An 18661-nucleotide genomic window follows, 5' to 3' on the forward strand; every position below is an offset into this window, starting at 1 on the left:
AGCGAGCTGCTCAACATGATCAGACAATTGCTTAGTCTCCATTTAGACAAAAAAATATCCTCCTACAGCCCCAGAAAAAAAGGAGGAAAAAAAAAAAATATATATATATATAAAAAAATTCTGACACTTTTTTTTTTTACTTCTTTCCTTCTTTAGAGTACCCTAGAGTCTACAGTTAGGCAGGTGATTCTGTTAGGAATGGGTCACCGAGGAGGATAGCAGACCCAGGCTAAACCACAGAAAACCAGAGAGGTTGGAAACTAAGCTGATTGCAGACCCCTGATCCTGTCTACACAACTAGCAGTAGCCGTGGAGCATACCTACGATGATCCTAGACGCCTCGGCACAGCTGGAGAGCTAACTAAGCCTAAATCAAGAAAGGGGAAAAGGGAAAATCTAAGCTGCCCTGGAGCAGACCCCAAAGGAATAGATAGCCCCCAAACATATATTGTCGGTGAGACAAGATGAAAACACAAACGTAGGCAGAAAAATAGACTGAGCAAACGATTGGCCCACACTGACTAGACAGGACAGGAAAGGAAAAATACTGTCTGCAATCATGCAAAAAACCCTGCAAAAAGTCCAACACGTCTGATGCACAAAAACACTGAAGTCGCACTACTTCGCCCCCACTATATCAGCACTCTGGTATATTCTGAAAGCAAAGCAAAAAGAGACCAATATAACAGGGGCAATAACAAACTGGCACAAGCAGTAACATATGGGCGGTGATTCAGCACAGCCCCAGCCGGAGCTGGCTGACCCGCACAAACCTGAGATAGACAAAACCAGATCAAATGCAAACAGAATAGCAAATGAATCATTTAGCTGAACCATGCAGGGAAAGAGCAGGAGACATCAGACCTCAGAAGGAACAGGAAGAAAATCACCAGCAGGGATAGAGGGAGTCAGCTGTCTTAAATCCCAATCAGAAACCCCAGATCTCCAATCATCTTCCTCATTATTAAGTGGCAAGCCTCTGTCAATCAGATCAGCTCCACTACCTCCAGTAACCACCAGAGGGAGCCCAGAAAGAGAACTCACAACCCCTCTGTCAATCTGACCAGCTCCACTACCTTCAGTAAAGCCAGAGAGAGAATTCACAACAGGAGGCCGAAAACGATAGGTGATGGCATTCCCCCCAAGACGTAGCATGACAGGGACTCTTCATGATGAGTCCCTATACGCAGATGTATATTATCCACGACTTGGGTCAACCTCCCCTGGCTAAGTGGGACAGAGTCAATGGCCTGAACACTTAGGGGATTAGCTAATGTCCTATACCTCAGGCCATGGGTCTGGACAAAGTGGGCGTCCACCAAATTGACTCCTGCTCCACTGTCCACAATCACCGGTATGCACTCAGTTACCCCGCCAACCACCACCTCTGCTGACAAGGTACACTGAGGAGACAAAATGGAGGAAATATACACTCCCTGGTCACCTTCCTCCACACGACCAGGGGGATGCGGCTTCTTGGGTGGTACAGATGTTTTGGCGTGAGCTGGGCAGACCCCGATAAATTGACCAGTCTGTCCACAGTGAAAACATGCCGCCACACCACGACGAACCACAGGCGAGTCCGTTTGGGAACTAGCTCCTCCCACTTGCATGGGTCAGTCCGTCAGCTCTGGTGTGTCCAACTCGCTAACAAGGACTACAGGGGGCACATTTGGTGTATGTCTCTCCCTGAGGCATCTATCCACCCAGATGGCAAGGGACATGGCGGCCTCCAACGATCTGGGGGCGGCATACTGCACCAGAGTATCCTGCAACTTAGGGGACAGACCCTGCACAAAATGACTCCTAAGAGCAGGGTCGTTCCACTGTGTGTCGGTGGCCCACCTCCTGAACTCTCAGCAGTACTCCTCAGCCGGCCAGCCCCCCTGCTTGATTTTACAGAGTTGGGATCCCACCAGAGAGACGCCATCAGGATCTCCATACACCAGCGCCAGAGCCGCAAAAAACCCGTCCACCGACCGTAACGATGGTGAATCGGTCAGCAGGGAGAAGGCCCAGGATTGGGGATCACCCTTAAGAAGGAAGACAATAATCCCCACACGCTGTTCCTCACTCCCTGATGAAAGGGGCGGAGCCTGAAATATAATTTACAGGCCTCCTGAAACACAAGAAATTTTTCTCTCCCTCCAGCAAACCTGTCAGGGAGAGATATTTTGGGTTCTGGTTAAGCCTACACCTGAGCCGAGGCTCAGAACCCCACTAACTGCTGTAGTTACTGCATCACGTCACCCCGCAGCACCTTAAGCTCATCAGTGAGGGACTGAAGCAGTGTGGCAAAGGCCTGTATTTGGGCCATAGCTCACCAGAAAAAAAGTGTGGGTTGATAATAATGTCACGATGTGTCTTGGCCCTGTGTGACGTGACCCAAAGATCGGTCGGTCACTAATACAACTAAGACAGACAAGGGGACACTGGGGACACAATTACAATGGTGTCCTTGCAAATAGGGAATGGGGAAATGGACACCTCCTGCACTCTCCTAAGCAAGTGCCCTAAACTCTCCTCACATTCCCTATACAGGTTCTTTCAACCTGTTGCCGACCAGGAGACCTCAGTCCCTCACTTGCCCTGCACCTATCCCTTACTAGGGAACTGGCAAGTGCGGATACTGGTCCCACCGCTGTACTAATACAACACAAGGGAAAATAATGGACAGGAAAAAACAAACAACTTAGCTTTCTCTGCTGCCAATGCTCAGAGGCAGCAGAGTAAAGCACCTGAGCTCAGCTTTCAGCAGAAACACCACTGCTCCAGATAGGCAGCAAAAAGCTCTTGTCCAGATAGCTCCTATCTTCTCAAAGGTTGGTTTGCAAAGGACCTGTTATTACCAACAGTCAGCTGGAGTACCAGGTGACCTTATATAGGAAGGCGGTATTGGTCACCAGCAGCTGACTAACTACACATGCAGTAACACCAGCGGCCACGGGGGCAAAAACTGATATTAACCCCGATGACCGGAAAGGAAAAAAGCTTATATCAGAGAATCCAGAATCTGACAGATCCAAAAATGGATCGGGACACCTGTAGCTCAGGAGCCACATGTGGCTCGCTGTCCCATGAATTGTGGCTCGCGGCTGTCTGACAGCTTGGTAAATTAGCTCCAAGTCTAGTAAACAGGTATGAAGAGTCAATCTCAAAATGGTGAATTCTTCAGTAGCCCTGCACAGAAGAGCAGATCTGGAAGCACATATGCTGGTCTTAGGGGTTTAGAGATGTTTTAGGCATGGTACGCTGGAGACAGGATGATACTACCTGTTAGAGTAGGTTCTTGAAGCTGGATGTGACAGTGTGTTGGGAGTCCTTGATGAGAGAATACTGAATGGGGGTATTGTGGGAACCCCTGGATCTCAGTGTACTGCTTTGGAGTGAATTCTGTGGAAAAGCTTTGGTTATCATTATATCCGTAAAAGGGGCTTTGGTTGACACTACTTTGAAGGGGACAGGAGCAGGATGTTGCTCGTAACCCCCTCACAGGACTGAATGTGGCTCTCAAGGTCAAAAAGGTTGACGACCGCTGATATATACAGTTGTGGTCAAAAGTATTGACACCCCTGCAATTTTGTCAGATAATACTCAGTTTCTTCCTGAAAATGATTGCAAACACAAATTCTTTGTCCTCCCGCCCGCGTCGCGTCGCTCGTCTCACACAGCAGGAAGCCCCAGCAGGAAGCAGACGACGAGAAATGGAGCCGGACATTCTCGCGCGATCAGCGATGGACAGCGGGGGAGCAGTCGGAGGTAAGTATCACACATAGCGATATCGCTAGCAATATCGCTATAACGTCACAAAACCGGTGACGTTTTAGCGATATTGCTAGCGATATCGCTTAGTGTAAAACCCCCTTTACTGTTAAATGAAAAGTCCCAAATGGTGGTGTGCAACAAAAAAAACTGCCTTTTTCTTAATCTTTCACCAAATTGGACAAACTGTACTTTTTAAATCCGTGTCTGAATGGCTGTGATATCCTGACAGTAAAATGCAAATTGAGTCCTGCCAGAGAGTCTAAATTCTCTGTACCCCCGAGCCTGACTGAGAGCTGTAGCTTTGTCCTGAGCACTATGAGATCTCTGCAGCAGAAGGGACACTGAGGAACGGTCAATCAGGCAAGGTTAAAAAAAAAAACACTGCTATTATGACATTAATTTTCAGCGTAAGTACGGTTATTCTCCCTAGGAGAGAATACCGCGGCACTATCATTCAGCCGGAGGAAAATATAGTGGCGAGTGGCTTGCAGCATGCCCAAAACATCTTGTGCGCAGCTGCTTCTCAGACAGATTTTCTGGTTTTGACTACAGCTTGTTCAATGGATCACGTTTTGTACTGCCGCCTGCCCTGACCTCTGCTTGTTCAATGGATCATGTTTTGAATTGCCGCCTGCCCTGACCTCTGCTTGTCTCCGACTATGTTTTGAACCTCCACCTGCCCTGACCTCTGCTTGTTTCCGACTACTCATTTGCCTGATGATTTTGTACTTTGTGAAGAATAGCACCAGTTCTTCACCAAGCAGTATAGAATGAAAACTACAGAAGAGCATCACACAGCTTAACAACAAACCCTATAAAGCTATAATCTGGAGACCGCCGAGACCTGAACCAACCACCAGGAGCTCCCATGCAATGACTGAACCCACAACCATCAACTATGGTGCTGTGTTCCTCCAAAATGCTGGAGAGCCAGGTAGCACCTTCTCTTCTGATTCTCTACAAGACCGCATCATAGAGGGGGTCAGTCATCATCTTACCGGCAGAGCAACCTGCTCCGGATCTCAGATGAGGAGAGAGACAGGAAGCCAAGTTGCTGCAATTTTATAATGAAGGGGAGGGTCCTTCACTGGGAAGGGATGCACATCCTGAACACCACGTCACTGCAATGAGTTAACCCCAGCATGACCAGAACGGGCCCGGCGGTCGGGGTGCATCGTCAGATATAGCCGAAGTGCCCCACAATCTGACCCAACCAGCATTTCCGTAGAAGGTATTTTTCTCTTAAATTTCCTTCATTCATTCTCCACTTCTCTTGATTTTTCTGGCCAGAATTTCACTGCATTGTTCTTCCAATGGCTGCAAGATTATGAGATCTGAGGGCTTTGAGATAACTGAGACAATTAAAAACACAAATGTGCAGCACTTCATTTAATTTCTAACTGTTTATTGTTCCTTCATAGGAACTCCATGCCCGAAAAAAACCTGCAGAAAATTCTTGTCACAAAGATGTTTGCCAGCCAGACCTCAACGCTGCTTCCTGTATGTATTTCTGCCTCCGCGAAACCAACTAATCCTGCTGCCACTGCACCTGTGGGGAATATGTCCTCTGCTCCGAGTACACAGGTACTAGTCATATATTCCCCCTCCTCAGATTACTGAGCAGTTCCATAATGTGATCAGTGGGAGCTGTTGGTAAATGTTGTGGTGTAATCAGATGGCTGACGTTTAGTAGGCTGCAGATGAGTTTACAACAGCCTGTAGTCTGCATGGCCTCTTCCAAGCTTCTACTCTGTTTGAGTACTTTGGTAATTTCCAGTTTTACTCCTAAGCTTCTGTATTCAGCTCTCCACTGATTCTAGGAGTAGTGCTCTCTGCAATCATGCAGGGGACGTTGGGAACCTCACTGTCAGAAATTATGGTGATCTTCGCAGCTAATTCCCCAGAAATAGTACAATTTTTTTGCGTATAAGTAGTAAATATATATATAGCACAACATCAGAACAGTATTTATCAACTACAACTCCGTGTGCAAAAAAAGTATTGCGTGATTGATTGGACAAAAAAAGTTGAACTAAAACATAAGTCAATAACAAATTGGTAGTGTTTTGTGTTTTGTTTTGTTTTTAGCTAAATTTATTTGTGCTTAACCTTATTTTATGGCTATCATCTGACCATACTGCCTTGGCATTTGGTAGACAAAATTAAAAAGGTAAATGAGTTGTGATTTTACCTCTTATGATTGTTCAGTGTCATTCATGGGACAAAGTACATGCCCCAGAAAAGAATTTCTGATAAAAGCTCAGTTGGACTTGACATAATTTACTCTGGTTAGCATTATACAATCATAAGCAAACAGTAACACAAAAAGGAAAGAACATACCCCCACCATGGCTTGAGCAGATTTTGCAGTGAGAAAGATGTATAATAACTGACAGCCCTGATCTCCCAGTCTACCCTCCTTCCTTGAGTCATTGTTTTGGGCGGGTCAGCTGAGTTTAGCTGTGTCACTTTATAGTTTAGATGATGGAATAAAATGACCTTAATGCCTCACCATTTTTTACTTTGGGAAATGTGTAAGATGCTTTTATAATAAGTTGTCCTCTATGTACTTGCATGTGTTCACATCAACCATTTTTTTGTTTCAAGGAACCAAGAAAAAACCTAAGTCATGCTGAGGTGTATCAAAGGCCTCCAACACCAGCTCCAGTCCAGCCACTTTGTGAGCTTCGTACAAATATAACACCATCTGCCAAAAATGAAGAAACGTGTTCCAAAAAAAGGTTCAGAGAAAACGCATGAAACGGTTGAAGGAAAAATAAAAGAAACTCCTGGCCACAGAAGTAATGGAGCACATCGAGATAGTGCTGGGAAAATCAGGGAACAGAGGTACCAGTTTGGACGCAGATCTTCACCTCAGGGAGCAACACAGCATAATGGCAAGGAGCAATATGTGCCACCAAGATCACCAAAGTAAAAAACTTCTCGCCTCTTAACTATCTAATCAGACTGATCACATCAAAGAAATAGACTCATTTGGAGATTGTCACTGTTTTGAACAAAGCGAGCATAGTGACACCCAATGGTCATCTCGGATTTTTATTTGAGGTGCTAGCGTGTTCCAGATATGATTAAAACAACATATGAAATGTAGGAATTTGTTTATTTTGGTTCTTTTTGTGAGGTGGGTATGATTATGGGGGTTTTTTGTTTGTTTGTTGCAGCAGTGAGTGCAAAAGAAAATATTTTTGAAAGATGGATCTGTCAAGAAAAAAATGTAAAAAACAAAAAGAAATATAGAGGTTTAAAATGTAATTTTTTTAATCTATTTAGGGCTTTGCTGGAAGTATGCGTATGCCATTTTGGCCTTAAAGTGGAAATAAAAAGATGCAGGGAGTGATCAGTGTGTATTGTACCTGTGGCCAGATGCTGTATTGTCACAGATTATAAAACTGAATGTACAGCTATTCTGTCATGGTTATTAGGTTGAAATTTAGTTCGTCATTTGACCTTACTAAAATTTCTATTGAACCTGTTTACAAATATGAACTTTTTTTGGAAGTTAACAAGAGCTTAGCTTACAGCAAAGGCAAGTGAAGTAATGGCCGGGGGACCACCACAATGCAGGGAGACTACGGTACACAAGATGAGGTGCAAGCAACAAAGGGTTAATTTATTTACAGACAAGGAATGCAGTGTTAGGAAAGTGTAAACAGGGTTATGCAATGACATAAAACAATTTACAAAAGTGATATTCTCTAGCTGGGCCATACAAATGGCACGGCGCACCAACTATTACAGATCAAAGCATTCTTTCAAAAAGGCAAAACAATACAATAAAGTACAGTATGCTGCTACTCTAACTATAGCCTGACTGGCCGCTGCTACTTCGGCTGCACGGCTACCATGCTCTGTCTATTGCAGCCTATACTAAGCCCTAAACATGTGCGCACACGGGGTTAACACTCACGGTAAAGTTGGTGTCTCAGTTCCTTCCTGGGGGCCCCCTGCAGTTCTCTGTAAGATGATGCGATGTCCTCCCTGGCAGCTCTGTGCAACGTGGTCTTGTCCTTGTGTGAAGATTCCAAGCCTGTTCATAGAAACGGTGAACTCCCTCTTATGAATTCCTTCCTTGTAGATCTCCATGGCTCCTTGCAGTATCACAGGGAAACCACCTTCGTTATCCCCAGAAGGGTATACACAATCCACAAGTTCAGTCAGTTCTAAGCTGCACGTTTTTCTCCTCACATCAGTCTGCTGCAGACTCCCAGCTCCAAACACTCACTGGGAAAACAGCCCCTCCCCTCTCCATAGCTGGTAGAATAGAATGTACCATCACATCAGCCAAGGGGGTGCTGTCTCTTAAAGAGACAGCGTGTCTCTGCTGTCCATTGCAATGCACCTTACATGCCTCCCTACTTAAAGATCGTCATCCTCGGCCATCACAGCATCAAGGTTGCAGTGAAATGAACAAACTTGCAAAGCAGGAACAGCACCTATAGAGGAGGCAACAAAATCGGTAAAACAGAGAACACTGTTCTACGTATCGGACTGGTGGAACCCCTGCAGTAGTCCTCTGGGATCTCTGGAGCTCTTGACTATCTTCCAGAGGTACACTTGCTGCAGTGGTTGTAGTAGGTTCTTTTCGAGATACGTCGTCTCGTGGCAGTAGTAGAACATCCAGAAGATTACTTTCTCTGTGCACCTGAGAACCCCCCACGGTGTCAGGGCCGGTCCACCATTCATCATTTATTTCATTAGCAGGCAAGACAGGTTTAGGAAGTGGGGTAGCGCCTTCAGGCAGCAAAGGTACCGAACGGGCCTCAGACCGGCATGGCCGCAGCCAGGGCTGCCACTAGGAATTTCGGGGCCCCATACTGGCAAAATTTTCGGGGCCCCCTTTAGACTCCGCCCAGGCTCCATCCAGCCCCGCCTCCACCACTCGAACTGTCCACAGTCCCACCGCTCTCTCTTGGATAAACTCCACTTCTCACCTATCACACATTAACAGTTCCCATCACCAGGTCATACATATAGCCAGCAGCTTTTGCTTTGGCCAAAAGATTGTTTTAAGTCGCCACCATAACAGGGTAGACACTTTTGGCCAGGCCCTACTCTACTGTAACCTATTAAATATTTGTTAAAATATGCAATACAATTTAGGTATATTTTTATTTATTTTTCAATTTTTTAAAATGACCAATACTATCACATACAAGGAACAAATACCACCGCACCATGTCCAGACCACAACTTACCACCACATACAAGGAACAAATACCGCTACACCATGTCCAGACCACATATTACCACCACATAGTGACCTATAATAAGACATACAAGGAACAAATACCGCCATACCATGACCAGACCACATATTACTACCATTGTGACCGAATAATATCACATACAACGAACAAATACCACCGCACCATGAACAGACCGCAAATTACCACCACAAAGTGACCAAATAATAGAATATACAAGGGACAAATACCACTGCACCACGCCCAGACCACATATAACCACCACATGGAGACTGAATACTACAATACTGACATTAATTAAAAAAACATAATACTATGACCATAAGAGACATTATACACACAAGATCTGTACTTAGTATGCAGTGTCTGTGTACAGGTAATATAATGATCAATGACATTATACACAGGAGCTCTGTATATAATGTACAGGTAACACAGTGATCACCGGTGACATTATACACAGGACCTCTGTACATAGTGTTAGTGTACAGGTAACACACTAACTCACCAGTGATGTCTCTAGGTGAAGTCCTTCATCTTTGTTTTTCATCTTTCATCCAGCACAGATCGCCATCACGTCTTCCAGCCAGGACTTGTCTCTGCAGGAAATAACACAGTTATCTAGAGCTCCGCTTGCAGAACACATTACTTATTTTTTCCCAACTTCTACATTACACCACATGAAGAAAAAAAGGCGACATAGTATCACTCTACACAGTAACAGGACCGCCCCCCCATTTACAACAGTATCCTCAAGAAAATAAAATACATCACTGCAGTAACAATATCCCTTAATTAGCCCCTATGGTAATAATATCCCCCATCCTGACTCCCGTGTGTCTCATTTTTGGCTTCAGCCATATGTTCTCCCATCCCACCCTCATCAGTATCCATTCTGCCCCATATGATCTCCCCTCCTGACCAATCTGTCTAAATCGTATCCATCCTGCCCCATGACCCTGCTCCATCTATCTCCAATCATGCCCGGTGTCTCACATTCTGCCCCCTCCTGTGTCTCACTGTCACATTCTGCCCCCTCCTGTGTCTCACTGTCACATTCTGCCCCCTCCTGTGTCTCACTGTCACATTCTGCCCCCTCCTGTGTTTCACTGTCACATTCTGCCCCCTCCTGTGTCTCACTGTCACATTCTGCCCCCTCCTGTGTCTCACTGTCACATTCTGCCCCCTTCTGTGTCTCACTGTCACATTCTGCCCCCTCCTGTGTCTCACTGTCACATTCTGCCCCCATGTCCAGCATTCTGCCCCAGTGTCTTGCATTCTACCCCCAGCGTCCACCATTCTGCCCGCAGCGTCCAACATTCTGCCCCAGCTCACAGCCTGCCCCCATGTCCAGCATTCTGCCCCCAGCGTTCAGCATTCTGCCTCAGTCTCCAGCATTCTGCCCCATGTCCAGAATTCTGCCCCAGCGTCCAGCATTCTTCTGCCCCATGTCCAGCATTCTGCCCCGTCTCACAGTCTGCCCTCATATCCAGCATTCTGCCACCAGCGTCCAGCATTCTGTCCCCAGCGTCCAGCATTCTGCCCCATGTCCATTCTGCCCCCAGTGTCCAGCATTATGCCCCATGTCCAGCATTCTGCCCCCAGCGTCCAGCATTCTGCCCCATGTCCATTCTGCCCCCAGTGTCCAGCATTATGCCCCAGCGTCCAGCATTCTGCCCCATGTCCATTCTGCCCCCAGCATTCTGCCCCATGTCCAGCATTCTGCCCCCAGCGTCCAGCATTCTGCTCGCAGCATTCTGCCCCTAGCGTCCAGCATTCTGCCCCCAGCGTCCAGCATTCTGCCCCCAGCATTCTGCCCCCAGTGTCCAACATTCTGCCCCCAGCATTCTGCCCCCAGTGTCCAGCATTCTGCCCCCAGCGTCCAGCATTCTGCCCCCAGCATTCTGCCCCCAGCGTCCAGCATTCTGCCCCCAGCGTCCAGCATTCTGCCCCCAGCGTCCAGCATTCTGCCCCCAGCATTCTGCCCCCAGCGTCCAGCATTCTGCCCCCAGCGTCCAGCATTCTGCCCCCAGCATTCTGCCCCTAGCGCCCAGCATTCTGCCCCCAGCGTCCAGCATTCTGCCCCCAGCATTCTGCCCCCAGCGTCCAGCATTCTGCCCCCAGCGTCCAACATTCTGCCCCCAGCATTCTGCCCCCAGCGTCCAGCATTCTGCCCCGAGCATTCTGCCCCCAGCATCCAGCATTCTGCCCCCAGCATCCAGCATTCTGCCCCCAGCGTCCAGCATTCTGCCCCCAGCATTCTGCCCCCAGCGTCCAGCATTCTGCCCCCAGCATCCAGCATTCTGCCCCCAGCATTCTGCCCCCAGCGTCCAGCATTCTGCCCCAGCGTCCAGCATTCTGCCCCATGTCCATTCTGCCCCCAGCATTCTTCCCCCAGTGTCCAGCATTCTGCCCCCAGCATTCTGCCCCCAGCGTCCAGCATTCTGCCCCAGCGTCCAGCATTCTGCCCCAGCGTCCAGCATTCTGCCCCATGTCCATTCTGCCCCCAGCATTCCTGCCCCATGTCCAGCATTCTGCCCCCAGCGTCCAGCATTCTGCCCCCAGCATTCTGCCCCAGCGTCCAGCATTCTGCCCCATGTCCATTCTGCCCCCAGCATTCCTGCCCCATGTCCAGCATTCTGCCCCCAGCGTCCAGCATTCTGCCCCCAGCATTCTGCCCCCAGCGTCCAGCATTCTGCCCCCAGCATCCAGCATTCTGCCCCCAGCATTCTGCCCCCAGCGTCCAGCATTCTGCCCCAGCGTCCAGCATTCTGCCCCAGCGTCCAGCATTCTGCCCCCAGCATTCTGCCCCCAGTGTCCAGCATTCTGCCCCCAGCATTCTGCCCCCAGCGTCCAGCATTCTGCCCCAGCGTCCATCATTCTGCCCCATGTCCATTCTGCCCCCAGCATTCTGCCCCAGGCCCCCTGGATAGCCGCTCTCAAAAAAAAAAAAAAAAATTCTTCTTACCTTGTTATCTGGCTGTGCTCCAGCGGCGAGGCTCCCTCCCTCTCCCAGTCCCACGTGGCACACTGACTGAATGAGGAAGTGGAGGAGCAGAGCAGTGTGTGACGTCAGGTGAGGGCGGAGCTGTGGCTGGACCATTGTGCAGGGGGGATTTCGGCGCTGGCTGGACCATGGTGCGGGGGGGGGGGCCTGCCCGGGGGGCCTGGGGGGCCCGGCAGGCGCTGAGTCTGAATTTAAAATAAAGTTGCAGAAGCCTGTATAAAATGTAGGGGGGCCCCAGCGTGGATCGGGCTGCCAGCATAGTCGGGCCCCCCTAATCACCGGGCCCGATACACATGTAAGGCCTGTCATGCCCTGATGGCGGCCCTGGCCGCAGCATATTTCTGTGGAGCACTCTAGGGGCTGACGCCCCATTCTCAACCTGCACCTTGTAGACTGGTCCGTCAGCATACAGTCGCTCGATGACTTTGTAAGGCTGTACTTCCCATCTCTCACTTAGTTTACCCTTGGGGCGTTTCTTCATGACTAATACTGAGTCCCCAGGCTGGAGCGGTATCTCTTGAATCGGCTTACGGTCCGTATGTTCTTTGTCCTGTAGCTGCTGCCTCATCAACCGCCGAATTGTTTGCAGTCATTTCCGATGTTCTTTCACCCATGAAGTGACGCTTTGCTCCATCAGCTCCTCTGGCTGTTCCAACTTCATGTTCAATGATCTCTCGTCCAGCTCTTCCAAACAGCAGCAGATAGGGGGTGTAACCCGTGGTGGAATGGACCCGATTGCTGTAGGTCCAGACCAACTCTGGCGGGAAATCGAGCCAGCATGCCTTCTTGTCCTCTTCCAACATCCTCAGCATTTGAAGTAAGGTTCGGTTGAAGCATTCACATGTTCCGTTGCCTTGAAGATGGTAAGGGGTGGTCCGGGACCGCTCAATGCCGTACAAACGATACAGTTCTTCCATCACCTTGCCTTGGAAACATGCACCTTGGTCAGAGTGGATGCGCTTTGGACTCTGATGAAGTCTTGACAGATGGCCCGTGCCGCCGACTCGGCTGTCTGATCTCTAGTCGGGGTGACTACCGCGACTTTGGAGAAATGGTCAGTCATCACCAAACAGTACTGTGGACCCCGGGCTGAGTGTCCCATGAGGAGATAGTCGATCATCAAGACTTCTAGCGGTTCCTTAGTATGTATGGTCTGGATGGGTGCCCTTTGTTCAGTACTCTTAATGAGGTTGCATACCCGACATAGCCGGCAAACCTCTTCTACCATGGACAAAGTTGGTGTCTCAGTTCCTTCCTGGGGGGCCCCTGCAGTTCTCTGCAAGATGATGGGATATCCTCCCTGGCTGCTCTATGCAACGTGGTCTTGTCCTTGTGTGAAGACTCCAAGCCTGTTCCTAGAAACGGTGAACTCCTTCTTCTGAATTCCTTCCTTGTAGATCTTCATGGCTCACAGGAAAACCACCTTTGTTATCCGCAGAAGGGTATACACAATCCACAAGTTCAGTCACTTCTAAGCTGCACGTTTTTGTCCTCACGTCAGTCTCCTGCAGACACCCAGCTCCAAACACTGACTGGGAAAACAGCCCCTCCCCTCTCCATAGCTGGTAGAATAGAATGTATTATCACTTCAGCCAAGAGGGTGCTGTCTCTTAAAGGGGCAGTGTGTCTCTGCTGTCCTTAGCAATGTCAGACACATGCGTGTCTGTAATCCAGGCTTTCTCATATGTACCATTTATTTTTCGTTCGTCTCTCCGTCTCGAGCATGGTTTTCATATTAGCGATGTTGATCTGTGAATCCATGTGTTGTAAATGTATGTCATCTTTTAAGAAAAGGCTCTGCATAAGTGGCCAGATATCACCGTTCTCGCTGGAATCATTCACACGTCTGTCACCATCCTGTGAGGCTTTCATTGTTTTCTAGTAAACTGATGCAATCTCTTACCAACATGTGTGACATCCATGTGTTTTGAGAGTTTTTTTTTTCTTTTTTCACCCTTGCAGCCTTCTGAAAATTGTGACTCTGTTGCCGCATAGTCATTGATATCAAAGGCATGACAATTGAACTAATTTCCTATCCATTAATCAATATTGTACAAATCAGTTCAACACTTGCCCTGTCCACTGTTCCATAGCCATTATATTACCTGTATAAATTAGTTTGACAGCTTTTTTTGTTAATCATTTATTTTTCAAGACATTAAGTCCTATCTCAGCGACACCATTCACTGCTCTTTTTGTATAGCTCCGAGGCAGCAGAGTAAGGCACCCGAACTCAGCTTTCAGCAGAAACACCACTGCTTCAGATAGACTGCAAAAAGCACTGCTCCAGATAGCTCCTTTCTTCTCAAAGGTTGATTTGCAAAGGACCTGCTCTTACCAACAGTCAGCTGGAGTACCAGGTGACCTTATATAGGAAAGCGGGAGTGGTCACCAGCAGCTGACTAACTACACATACAGTAACACCAGCGACCACGGGGGCAAAATTGATATTAACCCCGATGATCTGAAAGGAAAAAAACTTATATCAGAGAATCCAGAATCTGACCGATCCAAAAATGGATCGTGACACCTGTAGTTCAGGAGCCACATGTGGCTCGCTGTCCCATGAATTGTGGCTCGCGGCTGTCTGCCAGCTTGGTGTATTAGCTCCAAGTCTAGTAAACAGGTATCAAGAGTACATCTCAAAATGGTGAATTCTTGAGTAGCCCTGCACAGAAGAGCAGTTCTGGAAGCACATATGCCGGTCTTAGGGGTTTAGAGATGTTTTAGGTATGGTATGCTGGAGACAGGATGAAACTACCTGTTAGAGTAGGTTCTTGAAGCTGGATGTGACAGTGTGTTGGGATTCCTTGATGAGAGAATACTGAATGGGAGTATTGTGGGAACCCCTGTACCTCAGTGTACTGCTTAAGGCTATGTGCCCACGTTGCGTGTTAAAACGCACACTGAAAACCGGACTCCTTCCCAGAAATCGCGCATTTTTTTCAGCGCGATTTCACCGCGATTTTACCGCGATTCTGTTCGCGATTTTGCCGCAATTTTCTCAAGCACTTTCCAAGCGATTTGAAGCAACGCTTGGAAAGTGATTGACAGGTTGGTCCCACTCATCAAACATAGTGTTTGACAAGTGTGAGCAGCTTTTTACTACTGAGGCCGCCTATGCGGCATCAATGGTAAAAGATAAATTGTTAAAAATGATAAAAAAATAAAAAATCGGGGTATATTTACCGTCCGACGTCCCGCGCTGCCATCCCAGGCCTCAGCGTTCCCAGTAATGCCTTGCGAGACCTGTGATGACGTTGGTCTCGCGTTACTATAGCGATCTCGCGAGACCGCTAGAGTCACGCGAGCATACGTCATCACAGGACCTTGCCGCAAGGCATTACTGGGAACGCTGAGGCCGGGAATGCAGCACGGGACGTCGGAAGGTAAATAAACCCCAATTTTTTATTTTTTATTCTTTTTTTACAGGGGTATGGTACCCAGGGCCTGGAGGACAGTCTCCTCTCCTCCACACCGTGGGTACCAACCGCACATGAGACGCTTAACTTCTCGCATGGTGGGCATAGCCACATGCGGGAAGTAAGCGATTCTCATGCATTCCTATGGGTGCGGAATCGCAGCAATTCTTTGCGATTCCGCACAAAAGAATGAGCATGCTGCGATTTTTTCCGCGATGCGATTCCGCCGCGGAAAAAAGCGCAGCATTAGCACAGCATGTGCGGAATGCCATAGGAATGCATGGGGGACGTTCTGTACACGATTTTTAAACGTTTTCGCAGCGTTTTCGCGCTGAAAATCACGGCAAAAATGCTTAAAAATCGCATCGTGGGCACGCAGCCTTAGAGTGATTTCTGTGGAAAAGCTTCGGTTATCATTATATCCGTCAAAGGGGCTTTGGTTGACACTACTTTGAAGGGGACAGGAGCAGGATGTTGCTCGTAACCCCCTCTCAGAGCTGAATGTGGCTCTCAAGGTCAAAAAGGTTGGAGACCGCTGATATAGAGATATAGGTAAATTTGTGAATGGGGGTTAGTGTAATATTTGTATGCAAGTGAAAAGTGGGCCTCCCAAGGTCAATGTTACTGTTGGGCCTTGGCAGCCCAGTCCGACACTGCTTGAACCTAAAAGTAACAAGTACAATTTCATTCATCCGGTTAAGAGAATGGCTGAATCCCACTCCAGGAATGGTTTGGGGTGCAGGAAAATGAAGATGGATGTGAGACACCATGAACTGCTGCATCAGTTCAGCTGACTTTGCCCAACAGCTGTCTGCACCCCACCTGCCCCCTATATACGCCCCTTCCCAAATGACTGCTTGTTTTGAAAGTTTTGCCATCTTTCATTTTACCACATAGTAGACTGGAAAACAGGAAAAAATCCAAGTTAATTGAGCAAAAAATGTTCAATTTAAAAAAAAAATGTATTTATCATGTTCACTATATGGTAAAACTGACAGACTGTACTGTTGCCATTTGGAAGTAGATGCAATATTTTGATCACCTCTTTTTGCAAAGTTGCATCAGCCAGAAAAATGTAATTTTGGAGTTTTGATTTTTTTTATTGATCGGATTAATTTATTTTATATTTAGATTGACTGGACATTTACAAATGTAGCGATACCAAACATATGATTTTTTATAATTGTTTTATTTTTAATAGGTTAAAAGGGGGGCGATTTCCACTTTTTTTCAACATATTTTTAGAAACTTTTTCCACTTTTTACTGAATTTAATAGCCCCCTTTAGTAACTTGAAGGCATGGTGGTCTTCAGCAGACTCTCGACTGTCATAAGAGCACCCAGTGATCACGTGGGAGTGTGGAATGACGTGCGCCACTGTCGGCTCGTATTAAATGCCGCTATCAGAGATTTACATTTGGATGTAACAGGTTAATAGCTGCTGGATGAGCTTTAATTCACCTGCGGCTGTTAGAAGGCACATGATGGCTGAATAAATCAGCCATCATGTGCGGAGAAAGATGCAGGCTCAGGTTAGTGTACAGAAACTGCTGCGCTGACAGCTTCTATAGCATGCAGATGCTGCTTCATCTGCATGCTATAGAAACGATCAGCCTGCACAAAATGAGTGTCCCATAGTGGGGCACAGTGTAAGGGCTCATACCCATTTGCGCGAAATACGGACGAGTGCAATACGTTAAAAAAACGGATTCCAATTGGACCAATGCTATTCAATGGGTGACATCTCATCGGCGATGTTTTTTCTCAGCTGAAATTGGACTGAGAAAAAAATCACAGCATGCAGCGTTTTGCTGTGTATCTCGTACGAGACTTGCCAATACAAGTCAATAGGTGTGAGAAAAAAATCACACAGCACTCGCACCATGCAAGTGCTGTCTGATTTCTACGCATCGATATCCTTTGAAAAGCCGGCAATTCATGTCCGGCTACTGTAAAATCACACTGACAGCTCACCAAACAATAGATATTTACACATAGAATACATACATAAATATATATACACATGTCAGTGACACACACACATATGTGTATATATATATATATATATATATATATATATGTATATATACTAGCTGAAGAGCCCGGCGCTGCCCGGGCATAGTAACTAACTGTGGTTAGTTATAACAAATTATAATTATCCTCCATCCCATTGTCCCGTGCCCCTATACCATCATACATATCCGCCATCCCATAGGCCCGTGCCCATATACCCATCATACATATCCTCCATCCCATAGTCTCGTGCCCATATACCCATAATACATATTCTTCATCCCATAGTCCCATGCCCATATACCCATCATACATATTCTCCATCCCATAGTCCCATGCCCATATACCCATCTTACATATTCGCCATCCCATAGTCGAGTGCCCATATACCCATCACTCATCCTTCATCTCATAGTCCCATGCCCATATACCCATCATACATATCCTCCATCCCATAGTCCAGTGCCCATATACCTATCACACATCCTCCATCCCATAGTCCCGTGCCCATATACCCATCATACATCCTCCATCCCATAGTCCTGTGCCCATATATCCATTATACACATCCTCCATCCTATAGTCCAGTGCCCATATACCCATCACACATCCTCCATCCCATAGTCCCGTGCCCATATACATATCCGCCATCCCATAGTCCCGTGCCCTTATACAGTACCCGTCAAACATATCCTCCATCCCATAGTCCCATGCCCATATACCCATCACACATCCTTCATCTCATAGTCCCATGCCCATATACCCATCATACATATCCTCCATCCCATAGTCCCGTGCCCATATACCCATCATACATATCCGCCATCTCATAGTCCCGTGCCCATATACCCATCATATATATCCTCCATCCTATAGTCCAGTGCCCATATACATGTCCTCCATCCCATAGTCCCGTGCCCATATACCTGTCATACATATCCTCCATCTCATAGTCTGGTGCCCATATACTCATCACACATCCTCCATTCCATAGTCAACCATTATGACATATTATTATTATTATTATCATAATGAGCGGCGGCAGGGCTTGAAACCTTTGATGACATCAGCGTCGTCATGGCAACCATTGTGACATTATAATGAGGGGCGGGGCTTGATACGCACACACTGCTTCCCCAGTATGCAAATAGGGGCATTATGACATCATAATGAGGGGCGGGGCTTGACACACACACTTTTTCCCCCAGTATGTAGATAGGGGCAAAATTG

At 47.3% G+C, this 18661-nt stretch overlaps 1 long non-coding RNA gene across 1 annotated transcript in view; it reads left to right on the forward strand.

The window, feature by feature from the left end:
* Positions 1 to 213: 213 nt before the first annotated feature.
* The window catches only part of LOC141101038 (uncharacterized), a 33888-nt gene continuing 15440 nt past the window's right edge, over positions 214 to 18661 (forward strand). Inside the window, exons 1-2 of the long non-coding RNA XR_012234866.1 lie at positions 214 to 4996; positions 5187 to 5349. This is a non-coding gene — a long non-coding RNA (uncharacterized lncRNA). The remainder of the gene's footprint in view (positions 4997 to 5186; positions 5350 to 18661) is intronic.

Source organism: Dendrobates tinctorius, unplaced genomic scaffold (genome assembly GCF_039654945.1).
Source record: "Dendrobates tinctorius isolate UK_male_01 unplaced genomic scaffold, ASM3965494v1 ptg000114l, whole genome shotgun sequence".
NCBI classification, from domain to species: Eukaryota; Metazoa; Chordata; class Amphibia; order Anura; family Dendrobatidae; genus Dendrobates; species Dendrobates tinctorius.